At 48.7% G+C, this 17,801-nt stretch overlaps 1 protein-coding gene across 6 annotated transcripts in view; it reads right to left on the bottom strand.

Moving 5' to 3' along the window:
- MTMR1 (myotubularin related protein 1) overlaps window positions 1-12,546 on the bottom strand; it is a 57,042-nt gene extending 44,496 nt beyond the window's left edge. For all 6 annotated transcript variants that reach the window (XM_059156542.1, XM_059156543.1, XM_059156547.1 and 3 more), the window contains exons 1-2: window positions 12,439-12,546; window positions 6,372-6,477 (exon numbers count right to left, since the gene is read on the bottom strand). The gene's annotated coding sequence lies outside the window, so the exon portion shown is untranslated. The remainder of the gene's footprint in view (window positions 1-6,371; window positions 6,478-12,438) is intronic.
- Between the last annotated feature and the right edge of the window lie 5,255 nt (window positions 12,547-17,801).

Below are 17,801 nucleotides of genomic sequence, written 5' to 3'. Positions count from 1 at the left end.
TATCATGAGTTTTAGATGTATTCATCAGGATTTATTTTACATGCAATATAGAATCATTCAGCAGTCTATAAAAATTTGACTTTTTAAAAACTAAATTTTAATTTTGAGATAATTGTAGATTCACAGGCAATTGTAAGAAATAATAGAGATTCCAGGTACCATGTCATTCAGCTTCCCTAATGGCAGCTTATTACAGAACAATGCCAGCACCAGGAAATTGACACTGATACAATCAAGATGCAGAACAATGTCATCAGGAGGACCCCACTGTCACCCTTCTACAGCCACATCAGCTTCCCTCACTGCCCCTCCCCTTCTTAGTCCCTGGCAACCAGTAATCTGTTCATCACTATGGTTTTATCATTTGAAGACTGTTACATAAATGGAATCATATAGTACATGACCTTTGCTGAGTGGCGTTTTTGGCTCAGTGTTAATTCCCTTAAGACCCATCCAATTCTTTTCTCTGTCCTCTCTATTCTGCTACTGAACCCATTCACTGAGGTTCTTTTTTTTTTAATTCCAGTTACTATATTTCTCAGTTTTAAAGTTTCCATTTGGTTCTTCTATCTCCTATATCTTTGCTGAAACTTTCCTATTTCTTTTCTCTCGCTTCCTCTGTCTTCATTGGTTCGAGCATATTTTTAATTGTTTGAAGCAATTTTCTGATGGCTTCTTTATAATCATTTTCGCAGAACTCTATCATCTGTCATCTCAGTTCTGTCACCTACTGATTCTCTTTGTACAGTTTGAGATCTTTCTGGTTCGTGGTGTAACGAGTGGCTTTCAATGGCATTCTGAACATCCTGAGTACTAGTCACGAGAGCAGGGATCTTACTGAGACCTTCCATTTCAGCCACCTCGCTCAGACGCTGCTGCAGCGGGAGCAGGATACCCCCGCGCTGCAGCCTATTGGGGTACAAGTCCAGACTCCCCACTCGGCCTCATGGACACCATAGGATGGGGGATTCCTGGTTACTGCGGGGTTGGAGCAGGAGTTCCAGCTCCCCTGGGCTGCTCCGGACATCTCCCTGGCTGGCAGTGGCACGGGTACCTTGTTACTGCCCCCGACATGGCCTCCACTGATGCCATAGCAGAGGCACAGCCTCCTTACTGATGGGCGGACGGCAAAGTCTGAGTCTCCACTAGGCTTCCCCCGACACCACCACCGTACCGGTTTGCTGTGCCCCATGGCAGCCTGGCAAGGTGGGGGACATCTAGGCTCCCAACTTGGCCTTGCTGGCAGGGTGGGTGTGGGGCCACAGCTTTTTCTGTGGTGTTTGGCTGGAGTGCAGTGAAGAGTGCCTACAAGTTTTCTTTTAGTTAGGCTGTCCCTTTCCTGGTCCTTTAGCTTGAGAGAGTAGGCTTGTGTTGTCCATGCCCATTGGCATTTCTGGGTTGCTGGCTTCTTCAGCCAGTCTGGGACATATGTGGCAGAAACAAAGCCCAGGGACTCACCACCATGTCATTCCTTGGGTCCTGAGATCCCTGACTAGTCTGCCTTCTTCTATTTTGGGGGGGACTCTTATGTTCATTTTATAGCTGATGGCCGGGGTTCTGGGTTGCACTTAGCATGAAGAATGGGAAAACATACCTTGACTCCATCTTTCCAGAAGCAGAAGCCAAAATCTTGACAAAATTTTTGAGTCTTCAATCCCAGTTAGTTAACAAACAGTGTAATATTGGTCTCAGGGGTGGCCTTGAGTGATTCCTCACTTACATACCGCAGCTGCGGCTCCACAAGTGCTCTCCTTCGTCCCCACCGCCCACTTCACTCACCCGTCCGCCTACCTCCCTCAGCCGCCCTCAGAATGTTCTCTAGAGCGAAGAGTCTGTTTCACATTTGCCTCTTTCCCCCACCAGGTTCATCTGTTTTTTTCTTAAACTCCGCATATGAGTGAAATCATATGGTATTTTTCATTGACTTACGAAATCTTGATAATTTTAAGAAATAATTTTTCCCCACAAGTAACCCTGGGAGATAGGACAGCACTCTTCTACTGCAGTGGTTACAAACTGGAGGCCTATTGCTCAAACAGGCAGTAGGAGGGTGTTTTTTAAATTGTTTTTAAGGGGACATGCTGTTCTCTAGTGCCCCTCCCACGCGTGCCTAGCTTGCAGTCACTTGCATTTGCAAACTCTGATTTAATAAACAGATCATGAGGCCAAGCTGTAAACAATGGATTACGGCCATGGATTGAAAGATCATGTTTGAGCTTCCTTTTTCATAGACTAGCACTCGATTTAAGAAATACTAACTAAAACCTAGCTCAAGCGTGATGAAGCCTTTCCTATACCCTGCATCTTACTTCCCACCAAAGCCCTTCTGGCAATTTTTGCTTAGGATCCAGAATTTACTCACCATACTAACTTGTTAATTGATTACAATTAGTACAGGACCATTTTCTCTTTTTTCTTTCGAATGTTTGTTCATGGACAAGGGGAGGAGAAACAAGAGGAGAGAAACAGAGGTGGTGATAGTGATGATGAGGTCACTTTTACTAACAGCTCCTAAGAAGTTTTGTTACAATTTGTAACGGTATTATTTCATCTAATCTATGGAACATTACATTCCGATCCCGTTCTTAAAATCTTTGACAAGTTCAATAGAGAGGCTTTTACTCTGTTAGCCCAGTAAAAATGAAAAGCAATTGAGCTGAGTTGCTACCGGGGACACAGGGAGGGGTCAAAAAAAATGAAGTATTTTATCACATTTCTAATAGTCATAACGATTCAGGCAAATCTTCAGGATTACGGGGTAATAAAGCATACACTTACTAAGTTAGTCACCATTCAACTAAAATGCAACACAGTAGCTACTTACTCTTTCAGCAGGGACAGGTCCCCAAAGCTCGGTCATTTCATACGCCACTTCCACAAATTCACAAGTTCGGCTCTGGCTCTACACTGCCCATGCTAATATCAGCATTTATATTACTTTAAATCAACTCCTTTTTCGTACTTTGCCCAGCTCTACACAACAGCATCCATTAAAACACAAGTTCAATGTGCTACTTTTTCTAACACATATTTAAAATTATATAACTGTGAACACATGTCCACAGACATACCATCTAAATTTATCTCATGTGATAAAAGCGATATTCTTACCCTAGTCTGGGTGATCTGACCCTGAGCCTATTGTCAATTCATGACATGAATAAATTTTTAAAAAAACTGTTCTCAAAAACCTAACACAAGTTGCTAATTATTCAGATTTGCAGTACTGCATCAGAAACATATGGTCTCATCACCAGTTTCAAGAGCTCTAAACCTAGGAGGCCTAGCGTTTCAGATTTTATCATACATAAGAAATCTATGAGGCCTTTGGTTCCACACCTACAGAGATTCTAACTCACTGTCGGGAGAGATGAGGACCACTGAAGCTACATTTTTGCTGACACCCTGGGGAGTGCTGAAGTGGGGAAACCCAAGGGCCACATTTTGAAAAACAGTGGACAGGGCAGGGGGACAAAATTTTAAATGCCCTCTAGCTTTTCAGTGGGATAGCTGTCCTGCTGAAAAATTCCAAGTCTCAACTATGTGACAGTAAGCAAGTCATCTGACATCTCTGAGCCTTGGTTTTTTCATCTGTTAAATGATGATTATGATAAAAGCTACCTCATTTCGTTGTTTTAAGGCTGAATGGATTATATGTCATAAAGTATTACAAAGCCAACAAAAAAAGCATTAAAAAACCACAGAGTCCTAGGTGAGTTTGAGGGTTGGTGAGGAAGCTGTAAGCACAGCCCCCGGAAGCCTAGGATGAAAAAGCCAATCAGCATTTCCCATCCAGATGCCAGTGCTCAGCCCCATAAGCACGTTATGCTTATGGAGGTTGCGCTTAACCTGTAACAAATTAACCCCCATGCTGTGTGTGGGTTTCAAATAAGATATTTGCACAGTGGATAATTTGAAATATTATTGATTGATGCCTGCAAATTAGATCCTCAAGGAACTGTGGCTGGACCCTCAGGAAAAACCACATGCAATGGCTCCCCTGCCGGAGGTACTCCAGAGTCCTGTCTTGGGGGCTCGGATTTTAAGAACTACTTTATATGTAGCATATAAAATTATCCTTGTGGTTTAGAAACATTTTACACTTTTATTATTTAAAGAACTCTCTTCTTAGAGAAAAAAACTCCTGAATTATAAATTTAACTCTGACTTTGCAGACTTGGCTACAGGACAAACATAACAAAGACAATTAAAAATGTGTTCTCTTACAATCATTCATTAAAAAGCTTTAGCTATGATCTGATATAGGTACCTAAAATTCAATTTACAAAATATAGAAAAGCCTTGTTTTTTTTTTTTTTCGGAATACCATCTGCTAAACCATTCCAATATGAGCTAATTTCGCTACACAAAATTTGTAAATAGACTAAAATTAAAAAAAAAAAAACCACAGTTGCTTCGCGTTAAAGTACAGATTCTGTCTGATCTATTAATGTAGAGGTTAGAAATCTATGCACACAGTCAACATTCAGTCTTTTATAGAACTCACACAACACTAACAAATACGCAAACATAATGAAAACATTACTGTTAACTCCTGATTGTCTGGAAAGAAAATCATTCCAAGGCCTGAGAGCTATTCTCTGCTAGTACGGGTTCTTGAGCCTCTCCACTCAGTGGGGCAGTTTCTCAGCTAAAACAAGGCAACAGGGAAACTGGGACCGCTGGGGTAGGCCAGCTGCTCAGCGGCCAGCCACTCAGGCACCAGTGAGGCAGCAACTGCTCCCCCCAGCTGCGGCTGGCATGTCTGCCCAGCTGGATTTGGAACACTGGGTACCCCAGCCGCTCCTACATGGACAAACATGAAAACCAGAGAGCAGGGAAACCTACTGAGAATGACGTACTGTCACTCTTCTGACTGAGCAGGTTATCCAAATTCTACTAATCCAAAGGCCTACTTTCCTCTGGTAGGCTTAATCAACAGCATCGGATGGCTTGGAGGAAGTACAGAATGAGAGCCAAATTTCAATTACATGGCCTCTTGAGTCAGTCTCTGGCTTGGCACATTACGAGATAGAGAAGAGAGGAACAGAGGCCATTAGGTCCCTTAAGCAAGGAGCATGTATTAATTAAGGAGGGCACATAGCGCATGGAGCACTGGGTGTGATGCATAAACATTGAATCTTGGAACACCGGAAAAATAAGATAAAGTTTAAATTAAAAAAAGAATTAATTAGGATCTTTACTGTAGTGCTTATACTGTCTAATTCTATACGGTTACCTTTACATTTACCTTTACCTTTACACTGACCGTAAGAACTTGGTGCTCGGCAAGGACCGTGACTTTGAGAGACCACTGACCGACGGTGGTGTGGGATACTAAATGTAGTTCGCCCACACCTGTGAAAACCAACCATCTTTCACAAGCAGGCACGCATACTTATAATGGACTGAAACCTCCATTTGAGCAATGTAAGCATGGTGTAACAGTTCACTGACATTTAAACAGGGTTAGTCTTAGGCTTAATAAAGATGGAGCATGTAAGTTTTTAATTTGTTAACCGATTCAACAAGTATTTACTGAGCACCTGTTATATTCCAGGACTGTGCTGGGGAAGCAGTGGTGAGTAAAAGAGCCCCCATCTCTGCTGACAAGGAGCTTATCACTCTCAACTTTAGAATAAACAGAGAATACAAATTAAAGACCAAAAAATGAGGCTGCCCAACAATATTCTGGAGTTCTGCAACTTTTTGCATCGTAGTATCGCCTGTTAATGCCAAACACCCACAGGTAGTACCTAAACACAGACACAAATGGTGAAGCTGGGAAATACTATCAGACATTTTCTGAAGTTCAGAATATGATCAAAGAAAATATAGGCATTTATTATAATAAAATGTAAAATATAATATGTAATATAATAAAAATGGAAATGGATTTTTTAAAAAAGGATCAAAAGTTAAAGACAGTTTTCCCTCTCAATTACAAAACCGTGAGTACATATACTAGATTCTGGTAAAAATTCTCCTTTGAAGTTCATATCTAACAGAAAATCTTTCATCCTTGTTCCCAAGCAAATGTTTGTTGAGCATCAAGGGGCCAAAGTCTCACTCAAACTAAAAATGCAAAGCTTCTTGGGGTGCCCAGGTGCCTCAGCTGGTTAAGCAGCTGACTCTTGGTTTTGGCTCAGGTCGTGACCTCGGGGTCATGGGAGTGAGCCCCACATTGGGCTCTGCACTCAGCACAGAGTCTGCTTCACATTCTTCCCCCCTCCCTCTCCATCTGCTCTTCCCTCCCCCCACTCCTCCCCCACCCCACCCAACGCGTGCACTGCACTCTCTGTCTGAAATAACTAATAATCTTTAAAGAAATGCAAAGCTTCTTGGTACACTGAAGACTCAATGTTGCTTACCTTGTAGTCTCTGGATACATTTTCTGACGTCACTGAACCTGAAATCTGACTAGAAATTGTAGCAGCTATAAGCTGTTTACACCATTCAACATGCGATCCTGTAGGACTAAAAGAAATAGTGTGATTAAAATATTTTAAGACATGAGCTCTCGGTGAAAAATATGAGCACTGACTAAGGATATATGTACATTCCTTTTTTTTTAAGAAAAGAAAATTTTATGAGACTACACAGTTAACTGTACATTTACTATAAGAACTAAAATACTAACTGATAACCAGCAAGTAAGATTAGGTTCCAGGCTGATTTTAAATGAATTAGCCAATTTTTTTTTTTTTATGTTTAAGAGTCCAGGACTTACACAGTTAAACATTAGGGAATTTTATTATATTACAACTATATGCAGTGAATATGCTTAATGTAATATATATGGAATATTAATTCTAAGTGAAATATTTATCTTACAGTTTATGTTTTTTTTTCAAATAGACTTTTAATCAAACAGTTGATTATATGAGTTTAAAAAGACCAGACTAGGCAAATGACATCCTGCACGTAGTAATAATGCTACCTTACACTTGCGTAAGTGCACTGACAACTTAAAAAGGCTCTTCCGGTCTGTTATGATATCAGAGTCTCCCAACCACAGTGTGATAAGAAGACGCATCAGGGACTAGCCAACATGTTTCTGAGATGAGAAAACTGAGGCACCAGAGGTGACACGCCCAATCAGAATGCGGCAGGGCTGCCTCCAGCTCCCCCTGGGGCTGTCCTTCCAGAACACGACACAACCGATCCTGACCGACCCACTGAACTGGAAGGCAAAATAGAGGCCAGCCCCACAGAAGCCAGTCACACTGCCTCACACAAGAGCACAGTCCCGTGAGGGAAATGGCATCTTCTACTTGCCTGGTGCTCTTAAGCGTCACCACATTTCCACACACAGTGACCCACCTCAAAGATGAGAAAAGTGAGGCTCCAGCATTTGACCAAGGTCACATGACCAGTCAGTGGGCAGGCTGTGCCCACCAGACCTAAAGGAATACAGGAGCAGACTAGGCAGTGAGAGAATCAAAAATTGCCTCCAAGGGGCCAGTCTCCTCATCAAATTACTGAAGGAATCAAGCAAAGGGCAAAAGATGCTCATTAAAGTTTACCCTGTAGGTAGTTTTCGCAGTAAAGAATGTTCCAGACCTATAAAAATCTCATCACTGATTAAATCCACACTCATACATTGGGAAGACTGAAAAAAGTGGAATCCCTAGGCAGTACATAAAATAACCTAAAGTAAGATGAAGATATTTGATGTTCTCTACTAGTGCTCTAAATTTCTGCCTCTGATCAAGATAGTGATAGTGAGCAGTGGTGAGCTGCGGGGCTGAAAACGTTAAGTAAAAACATGCGCTGAATGAGCAGACATGTCATAAATCTATTTACTACAATTTCTAACTTAGAGGAAAGGAGGGGAAGGGGGGATTTTAGTTTCTTTGTTAAAGGCTAAGTCCCCTTTGTTGCCGGGTAGATCACCCTTCTCTTGTCACACTGCCTTGGTCCCTGCCAGCAGCCACCCCTGACTGTAAATCCAACAGCAGGAACCTGCTCGGTCGCTCACTGCGGGTGACCTGTTGCCGCTATCATCAGCCCAGCACCTCTTCCTCCTTCTTCTGATAAGGACATTTCTCTAGCGAGAGGACTGGTCCTTCCCCACTTCACAGGATTCTGGGGGTTGGGGGGAAGGAGCAGGGCTGATACCTTCTCCTCCTGAGCCCACTTGTAGGGGAGTGACCCAGACCAGGCCAGTCCCAGGCTTTCCTCTTGGATTCCATGCTGTGTAGATCCCCCCACCCAGCCCTGCTGGAGGCCACTCCCCAGCCCTACCACCTTGAGGAACCCACAGAGATAAAGAATGGGACAAGACAAAAACAAGGGATGAGGAGCCCCGACGATGCAATGTGCAACTCTGGCTCCAAATGTGCCCCTGGCCATCTTTCCTTGTCCGCAGCAGCAACATGCATCAAGACACTCCCTTTCTGGCTTAAGTTAGAATGAGTTGTGTTTTATGCCCCATGCAACCAGAAGTGGCCTGGCCAGCACAGTCACAAACAGCGTGGTATAGCGGGCTGGTAGACAGGAGGCTTGGATCCAAGTCCTGTTTCTATTACCAGATAGCTCTGTGACCTTGAGCAAGCCACATCCTCTTGCAGGACCGCAGCTTTGTCGTCATGAAGCACAGTACTCAGGAGAGAGGGGAGGGCTCCTCGGTCCGCGGGGCAAGGCTGCACCTCGCCTGTAGAGGCAGCTTCCACTCTAGAAGTCACTCTTCAAAGAAGAGTATGAATCCGAGCCTGTCATGACGACAGATCCAGAAGGCCAGCCAGGTTCCCCCTGTGCAATCTCCTGCCACTCTCCTGGTATTAAGAGCCACTTGCAGCCTGGAGGAGGCCAGCTTTGTTTCCCCAACCTGGAGTCTCGTGATCTGGATGCCACCATCCAAGGAGACATCCGTACTAGGGGGTCCTGAGACCCTGCCAACTCGACCTGTCGAAACCAGCTTCAGGGGCTCTGCCTGCAACACACCCCAACCCATTTCCTAGGTCGGGGAAGAGCACAGCCAGTTACCCAGGTACCCCAGGCCCAAAAGCTGGGTCGGCCGCGGAGCCCGCCCCCCACTTCATTTCACTCTCACATCCGCCGCTCACGCCAGCGCTCGGTGCGCTCACTCTCATGAGCTAGTGTCCCCAGAATGCACCTTGCTCCGTCCGTACTGCAACTCCCTTTTCCAGACACCCATCCTTCCGTGTTCTCCTGCCTCTTGAATTTAGGCCCCAGCTCTAGGCCAATGACTCCCACATTGAGGTCTCCAGTCCAGACAACACCCCTGAACTCCAGGCCCATATAAACCAACTGCCTCTTGGACCTCTGCTCTGGAGTATACAGCTGGCATCTCAGAACCACGTCTGGAGCTCCTAACCACGCGCCATTCAATCTCATCACGCGCAATTCATCTCAGCAACAACGACTTTCCTGCGCCCCAAATCCTGGCATCTTGATTCTTCTCTCCTACCCGACAACCAATCTTTAGCAAACCATGCTGGCTCTACCCTGCAGGTTCTCTTCAAATTGTATCTACAATCTTACCACCTCTCCCTTCCTCTACCCCATTGCTCAGTCTGGGCCACCATCCGCTGTCACTTGGGTGACTGCAACAGCCTACCTGCTAGTCTCTCGGTTTCAGCCCCGGCCCTGTTCAGTCTGCTGTCCCCAGAGCAGCTTCAGGGAGCTCCCTGAGATGTACACCAGGTATGCCACTCCTCTACTCCTCTGCTCTGAAAGCCCCGATGGCTCCCCACGACTCTCCACCACCTGCCCGTGTGACCTCTCTGACCTCAACCCTTACTCCTCTCCCCCTAGCTCCCTCCCCACTAGTGACACTGGCCTCCTTGCACACTTCACACACACCCACCCAGGTGCACAGGCCTCTGCCTGGAATGCTGTCACCTTGCATACTGTGCGACTGGGTCCCTGCCTTCTTTAGGGGCAGTCCTCGAGTGTCACTTTTCTCAGCCAGGCTTTCCCTGACCATCCTACATAAAATTCCAGTTCAGCCCCCAAACTGCAGGCCCCTAACACGTCATATCCCCCTCCAGACTTACTTTTTCCCTAGCGCCCATCACCATCTAACAGAGAATACAGTTTACTTGTTATTTGTCTACCTCTGTCACCAGGGCAGCAATTTGTGTGTGTCTGTTCCCTGCCAAATCCTTCGGCCCCCCACAGTGCCTGACACAGAGCAGGCGTATGAGCCAGTGATTAACATTTCCAGTGAGACTCCCTGCCTCTAGTCGTTCACCACACCGCTGCAGAACAAATGTTCTCGAACATCAATCCCATCCCTGTAGCTCACCTGATAGAAATCCTTTTGTGGTCCCTATAGCAAGGGTGACCACATAATTTCCTATCCAAACCAAGACACCAGTGTGAGTTGAAGAAGGACGCTATTAATAATCACACCCGCTCCACCAGTAAACCAGCACCATCTTGGGCAAAAGAGACCATCTGGCCCAATCTACCTGTAGCTACCGGCAATTGTTAAAAGTGCAGGATTCCAGGCTCTACCCCAGAGGTAGACAGACCAGACTGAAGGTGGGACCCAAGGAGCTGCACTTGGATCATGCACTGGAGAGGATTCCTAGGCAGGTCACAGAGAACCATGCCCCAAAAAGCAAGGCACAAAAGATAAAGGCACGATTACCTAGGAAGGCATCGAAGCCCTTTCCAGATCCAGCCCCTGCCTTCCCACACGTCTTTGGCCTTATCAGTTCCGCACGTCTAGCATCACCTACACCACCAGCATGACTGCACATTCCACTCCCAGGGCCAAAAGGTCCTCCCCACACTGTCCCCTGGCTAACTTCTCATTCCTCACCCTCAATTCAAATGTCAGCTTCCTCAGAAGGCCTCCTTCCCTTAACTGTTCAGAATCCCCAATACCGCTCCCCCAACTAAAACTAAATCAAGCGATCCACCTGTGTGTGCCCAAAGCGCAGTGGATCATAAGTGAGAATGTGGAGGTTTTTTGGAAAATACTACCTCTTGGCCCTCACCCCAAACCTTCTGAATCAGAAGCCTTAGGAGTAGGGCCTGGTCACCTGGAGTACTTAAAAAGCTTTTCAGATGATTCCCATGTATACCTCACCCAGAGTACTTCTAGCACTTAGCACGTGCAATTTTTTTTTTAAACATTTTTTTTAAAAGATTTCATTTATTCGACAGACAGAGATCACAAGCAGACAGAGAGGCAGGCAGAGAAAGAGGAGGAAGCAGGCTCCCTGAGAAGCAGAGAGACCAATGCGGGGTTCGATCCCAGAACGCTGGGATCATGACCTGAGCCGAAGGCAGAGGCTCTAACCCACTGAGCCACCCAGGCGTCCCAGCACGTGCAATTTAAATTGCTAGTTTGTTCATAGTCTTCACTAGATGGTGAGCCAGAAAGCAAAAGCCATCTTGTATTATTCCCTAACTCTCCAAGCCCTCATACATTATAGAATATCTGACCATTCCAAGTACTATCTTAGCTGTGATTAGTTCTCAGTGAAGCTGACCACTTGCGTGATTAATTTAAAAAACAGTGTAAGTACACTGAGGTAGAAACAAAGCGAGTGTTTTCTTGCTGTTCCTGTGCTTCTGGGAAACTCCCCAAAGTTCAGCTCTCTGTTATGACTAACACAGGCAGGAATGAGCGTCTGAAATTGACCAAGCTGCCTTACAACAGTCTCTTGCCTAACTGCACTCTCGTGTCAGCGAAAGAGCCAAGATGTGGGAAAACTGGATATTCCGGGCTATGGGATAACCAACCCATAACTTGTCCTTGGAGCCTTAGGATGGCCCTTTCAGTTGGGCACGGTCGGTTTCCACTTCTGATTTACATTGGTTCTGCAACTGCCTAAGAAGCCGTTCTGTGTCCACAAAAACAATGATCCGGGTTCCTTCAAGGTGTGAAAGACTGAAATAAACGATTGTGTGTTCTTGCACCAGGAGCAGTTTGGAAGTTATCCATCCCAGCTTTACAAAACAAGGTAACTTTGCCTCCATCCGTACCAGCTCCAACACCCATGGGGTTGCATTCTCCAGTCACCACTCCCAACCCCAACGTCAAAGACACCCCTCCACCCCGCCGCCCCGCAAGCAGCGTCGGTGGTGGGATTTCGGTCTTCCAACCCCGGGAGGGAAGGCCTCGGGAAAAGAGGAGGGCCTGGGTGAAACCGCCCAAAGTCTCCCGGGCCGCGGCAAGGCCAGGAAGACGTCTTCCAAGGTGCGTCTTCCAAGAGGCACCGAGAAGATCTGACAGCTGCGAAGGCCCTCGGGGCGCAGGGGGCCCCAGCCCGCGAGGCGGAAGTGAGGCAGGTGCGCGGCCCCGGGAGGTGGGGGCAGGGCCCGGGGTCTCGGGGAGCGCGGGGAAGAGGGGGGCGGCAGGGCACGGGGAGAGGCACGCCCGGCCCCGGCATGCGCGGCGCGCGGGGCTCTCGGGGGTCAAGGCGCGGGGACCGCGGCGGCCCGGGTCCCGCTTACCTGTCCAGGGTCTCCACGCTGGGCTGCCGGGAGCCGGCGGCGGGGCCCCCAGCGCCCCGAGGGGGCTTCCTGCCGCCCGCCGGGCCCGGGCCCGGGCCCCCTCCGCCCTCGCTGCCAGCCGCCGCCGCTGCCGCCGCCGCCGCCGCCGCCGCCGCCGCCACCGCCGCCACCGGCCTATCCATGGCGCGCCGGGCCCGCCGCCGCGGACGAGCCGCAGCGAGAGGGGAGCGGCGCCCGGAAGGGCCCCGCCGCCGCGACGTGCCGCGCCGCCCGCCGGCTCAAGCGGCCGCCGCCATTAGCTGTCACCTGGCGGCCCCGCGTTACCCACAAGGCCGCGCGCGGGGCCAGGGGCGGGGAGCTCGCGCGGGGCCGGCCGCGCCCCCGTCCTCGGAGCCGCACCTGGGCCCCGGCCGCCCGCGCGGGGAGCCCGCGACGGCCCGTGTCGCCCGGCCGCGCGTGGGAACGCGCCTGGGTGGCCCCGGAGCTACCGAGCTGCCGAAGACTTGGGGGGGGGGCATTTAGGGGTCAAACCCGATTGGTTTCCCCTCGATTTTCCTTCCCGGGTAAGTTTCGAGGTCAGCCCAGGCCCCTGGGCGTCCATGGTCTTGTGGTCTCAAAGCAGGAGCAACTGCAGACATTTTAGCAGGTCCTCCCCACGCCCTTCTTCCCTCCTACAAACCCACCTCCCCGCCATCTGTGGGGCCACCAAGTGTTCTGATGCCGCCCTCGGAACTTCGCCCCTGGTTTATATTAAGAGTAACATTTAACTTCTGTTGCTATGGAAATCCAGCCAATATCTGATGATAAAGGCTCATCCTCTCTCAACTCACCCCTGATTTTGTTAGGGGTGGGGATGGCGATCATGCCTAAGCCCTTTGCTGTGATTTCCCTGGGTACAGATAGGACAGCTATGACCCTGATGAAAAGCAGACCTGTGGACAGGGAGTTGTCCCTTTCCATCTCAGGCCCATCCTGGCTTACCAGCTTAATAACGTCGAACTGACCCTTGAAGATGAGAATGTGATGCCTGGACGCCCTGCAGCCATCGTACACCCAAGAGGAGAGAAGCCTGGGGTGAAAAGTTGACACGGCAAGGACTTGGAAGGGAGACTCATCTCTTGCAGGCTCTGTTTTTAAATGTTTAACCCATTGTTGTAGACTGAATGTTTCTGTACACACACACACATACACACACAGAGATAGACCATTCATATGTTGGAGCCCTAGACCTCAACTGATGGTATTTAGAGATGAGGCCTTTGGGAGGTGATTAGATCACAAAGATGGGGCCCTGGCACGATGAGATTACTGCTCTTATGAGAAGAGACAGCAGAGAGGTTGATCTCACTGTCTCCATGAGCAGGCACCGTGGAAAGGCCACATGAGGCCACAGTGAAAGGCCGCTGCGGACAAGCCAGGAAGAGGGCTCTCACCAGGAACTGAACTTCAATCTTGGACTTTCCAGCCTCCAGAACTGTATGCAAGCATCCTAGCTGCCCTGAGATTTGTCAGAAAGAAAATGGTGAAATTTTAGATGTGTTTATTCTGTATTCTTCAAGGAGGATTAGGCCATTGAGGAATTCACTGTGCTGTTGTTAGACTTTTGGTTCCATTAAGCAAACATAGGACTTCTGGGACAGAGAAGCAAATCACACAAATTACTGCCTAAGAAGTTCACAGTCAAGTGACATTACCTGCTGGTGAATGCCACAGTGGCGGCAAGCCCGCGGGGCTGTGGGAAGAGAGGGGTTAGGAAGGCTTCCGAGAAAAGTACACGCAAAGCTGGATCTTCAAGTCGTTCCAGGCAGAAGGGACAGTTATGGACAAAGGTGTAAAGCTGGTTAAAGAGATTATGTACAAGTGAACTCTCAGAGATCTCCTGTGGCTGGAGCATAAAGTCAGACAAGGCAAATGAAAAGGTCAAGTACAGGTCAACAAGGCAAAGACCTGGAGCATCTGCTATGCTAGACTACAAAGTTCACACTCTGCGCTGGATTCTGGCACAGGCTGGGCTCAGCGCACTTGGAGAAATACTACTGTACAGTCCCTCATGTTGTAGACTGCGCCTCCGAAGATAGCTGCGGTAATATCCCCCATTCCACAGTCTTTCACAACATGACCTCGCCACTCCTATATCAAAAGGTCAGGTCTGCGTCCCCTCCCATAACCTCTTTGGACCAATAGAGCGTTGCAGAAGGAACGCCACGTAACTTCTGGGGCTTGGCCTTCAGGCAGCTGCACCTTCTGCCTCAGATTCTGGGAATCCTCTTTCTTGGAACTCGGCTGCCACGCTGTAAGGAAACCCAACCAGCCACACGGAAAGGCCCACGAGGAAGAGAACCAAGGCTCCCAGCCAACAGCCCAGCTGAGTTCCTCAGCCAGCAGCCAGCATGAGCTGCCAGCCATGCGAGTGGGGGCATTTCAGGCCTTCTAGCCATGCCAGCCATCCAGCCAACACCTGGCGAGGCTGGAGACTCATTCTGCGGAACCACAGATTTTTGAGAAATAAAGTGATGTTTTAAGCCACGAGGTTTTGAGATGTTCCCCTCTGAAGCAGTAGGGTCCCCAAACACTGCTTTCGCTGTCTGGCCACCCCCGCCCCCCATCAGCTTCCTTCCACGCAGCCCGGAACCCATGCCCAAACCATGCTGCCCTCTGAGGAACGTGCTACATGCTGGGAGGTTCCGCGGCCGTGGCGGACCCGAGGTGCCCCGCCACTAGCAAGTTAAAAATGTCTCCTCCTGCTACACTGACCATCCGACAGAAGACATGAGGTCTCTGGGTCAAAAATAAAGATGCCTTGTCATTACTCACAGGGCCGCTAGTGACCTGCCCAGTCTCTCTTCCAGAGAAAGGAATTCCTCATTATCCTGGAAGGTGAGTAAATCTCCGGGGACGGGGAAAGAGGCATCTTGACCTTCACTCCTGTGAACTCTGGGAGAGGAAGGTGTCTCTCAGCTTTAGGGTCTTGGAATATCCCCTGATACCAACTCTCTCAACGCAGCTGTGAATTCATCAGCCAGAGCCCCTGGATGGTGCAGAAACCCGACATAGCCATGGAGACTTGTCCCTCCCAGCGCCCATGTCTGGGCCTCCTTAGAGTTGTCGGCTTGAGCCCCCCGCCTTCCCAGGGATCACGGTCAGGGGACAGATGGCCACCTGTGTGGTGGGAGGCAACGGGAAGAGTGAGTTGCCAGCCTACGCCAGTGCTCCTCTGGGGAAAATCGAGGCACCCTGTGGGGGAAGGGGGCACGTGTCTATGCACCTACCTTGAGTGTTCATGAAATGTACATGCGGCATGCTGCATAACGTCACTTTCAGAATGGCGAGTGTAACAGTGACTTGAGCCATCCGCTCACACACAGACCCAGGGGCCCCACTGCAGAGACTCAGAGCACTGAGTAGCGTGGCAGAGCAGGGGCTGTGGAGAGCCACGTTATATGCAGCTCCGCAAGCGAGTCTGAGGCAGATGGTCTGAAGATTACACTTGGAGATGCCATTGGAGGTGACAGGGAGCCACAGCCCCGTCCTCACACAGGGACAACCGATCTTATCTACACTTCGAAAGCAGAGCTGGGATTACGCGCAGGCGGAGGGCACGAGGGCCTGACATCAGACAGGACGCAGTGCCTGACGGGATGCTGGACATCAAGGGACAGGCTAAGAGATGGGTCAAGACTGAAACCAAGGTGTCGGACTCAATGACTGCATAGAGTGTGACAGTGGTCACTGGGCAAAGGAATGCGGGGTGACAGGCAGCTGGGAGAGGTGAGGGAGTAGGGCGAGTTCATCTTGGACATGTTCAGTTGGCCCTGCCCTGAGTCCTGGCCCACACGATGCTTTTGTGTAGACGCGGAAAGAGACCCCTTCCTCACAACACCGGACCGCTGTTGCTCATAAAATTGTCCTGATAATTCCGGTGTTGCCAAAGCTCAACCTTTGCTTGCTGTATGCCCAGAAAGGGCCATAACAGATCTCGAAATCTATGAGGCTTTCAGTGTGCATGGTTCCCCTTAGGTAGGACCCCCTTGTCCCCTGCACAGCCTTCATACTGATGCCTGTGCCCTTGACAGGCACTTCTGGGTTATCCGGGTGAAGGTGTCCCATAGACTGTTGGTCACGGGGTTCTACAGCTTAGGAGAGAGAGGCAACAAAAGAGTTGGTAAATTTTCCAAAAATTTGAAAACAGAGAAATTCTTCAAAATTTAATCCTCAGCTCCACAATTTGGTAACTACAGATGAGGCTTCCACTTTCTTTCTGGAAAAGGAATCAAGCAAATGAAACTGGGCCTGAGGATTCCTTATCAAATGAGTTCCTCAAAAACATCCTTTTGCTCAGAATGAGAAAATCTCACTTTCTGCGAGACAACACATGAGTGCCCCTGCAGGGAAAGGGTCCCACTGTGCAGAGGGGTCCTAACGGCAATTCGGGAGAATAAGATTTCGATCTGGTCTTCGCAGGCAACGGCGGAGGCCGTCCGCCTCACAAAGCAAAGCCTGGCGCTGTCTGTGCCTCCAACCCTGAGAGTGTGTTCAGTTCCTGGTGTTCATTTTTGTGTCTATAATTGTGCTCTTTAGCCCAAAGCAATGCCAGCTAAATGTGGCCACAGATGGACTTAGGTTCTGTGTGTCCTTGCAAAACACTGCTGCCTTGGATCCAGGTCTGTAACAAGTCCAGCATTAACCCCATTCGTTCTGGAAGCACCATCTAGCCATAGTTAAAAATGTTGGCATGTCTACATGTATGTTTCAAGACTTTTCTCAACACAGTATTAGGCACTGGATTCATTTTCTGTTGCTGCCATAAGAAATTACTACAAACTGAGAAGCTTAAACCTCACACATCAACTTTCTCGAGGTTTCTGTAAGTCAGACGTCCTGGTGGGTTCATTTGGGTCCTCTGCTTGAGGTATCACAAGGGTGAAATCAAGGTGTTAGCAGGGCTGGGCTCTTTTCTGGAGGCTCTGGGGAAGAATCCAGCTGATTCAGCTCCCACAGGCTGTCTTCATTCCTTTTCGTGCTTTCCATGTGCTCCTCCAGCAATGGTGGGTCAATCCCCTCTTATTCTTTGATCTCTCTGACTTCCTCTCCTGAAGCATCTGTTTTGCTGTTAGGCAGAGAAAGTTCTCTGCTTTTAAGGGCTGGTGTGATTAAATAGGACCCACCTGAATGATATAAGATACTCCTCCCAGCTTAAAGTCTGTAACCTTAACTATATCTGCAAATCCCCTGTTTTGTCACGTAACATAACATATTCACAGGGTCAGAGATTAAGGCACGGACATAATGGGGAACCAGAATGCCTACCAAGTGTACCAAGTCAGGTTTCTCCAGGGAAACAGAACCCATGGAGGGTGTCTGTG

This window comes from Mustela lutreola, chromosome X (assembly GCF_030435805.1).
Source record: "Mustela lutreola isolate mMusLut2 chromosome X, mMusLut2.pri, whole genome shotgun sequence".
NCBI lineage: Eukaryota > Metazoa > Chordata > Mammalia > Carnivora > Mustelidae > Mustela > Mustela lutreola.
This window is presented reverse-complemented; position numbering and strand designations above follow the sequence as displayed.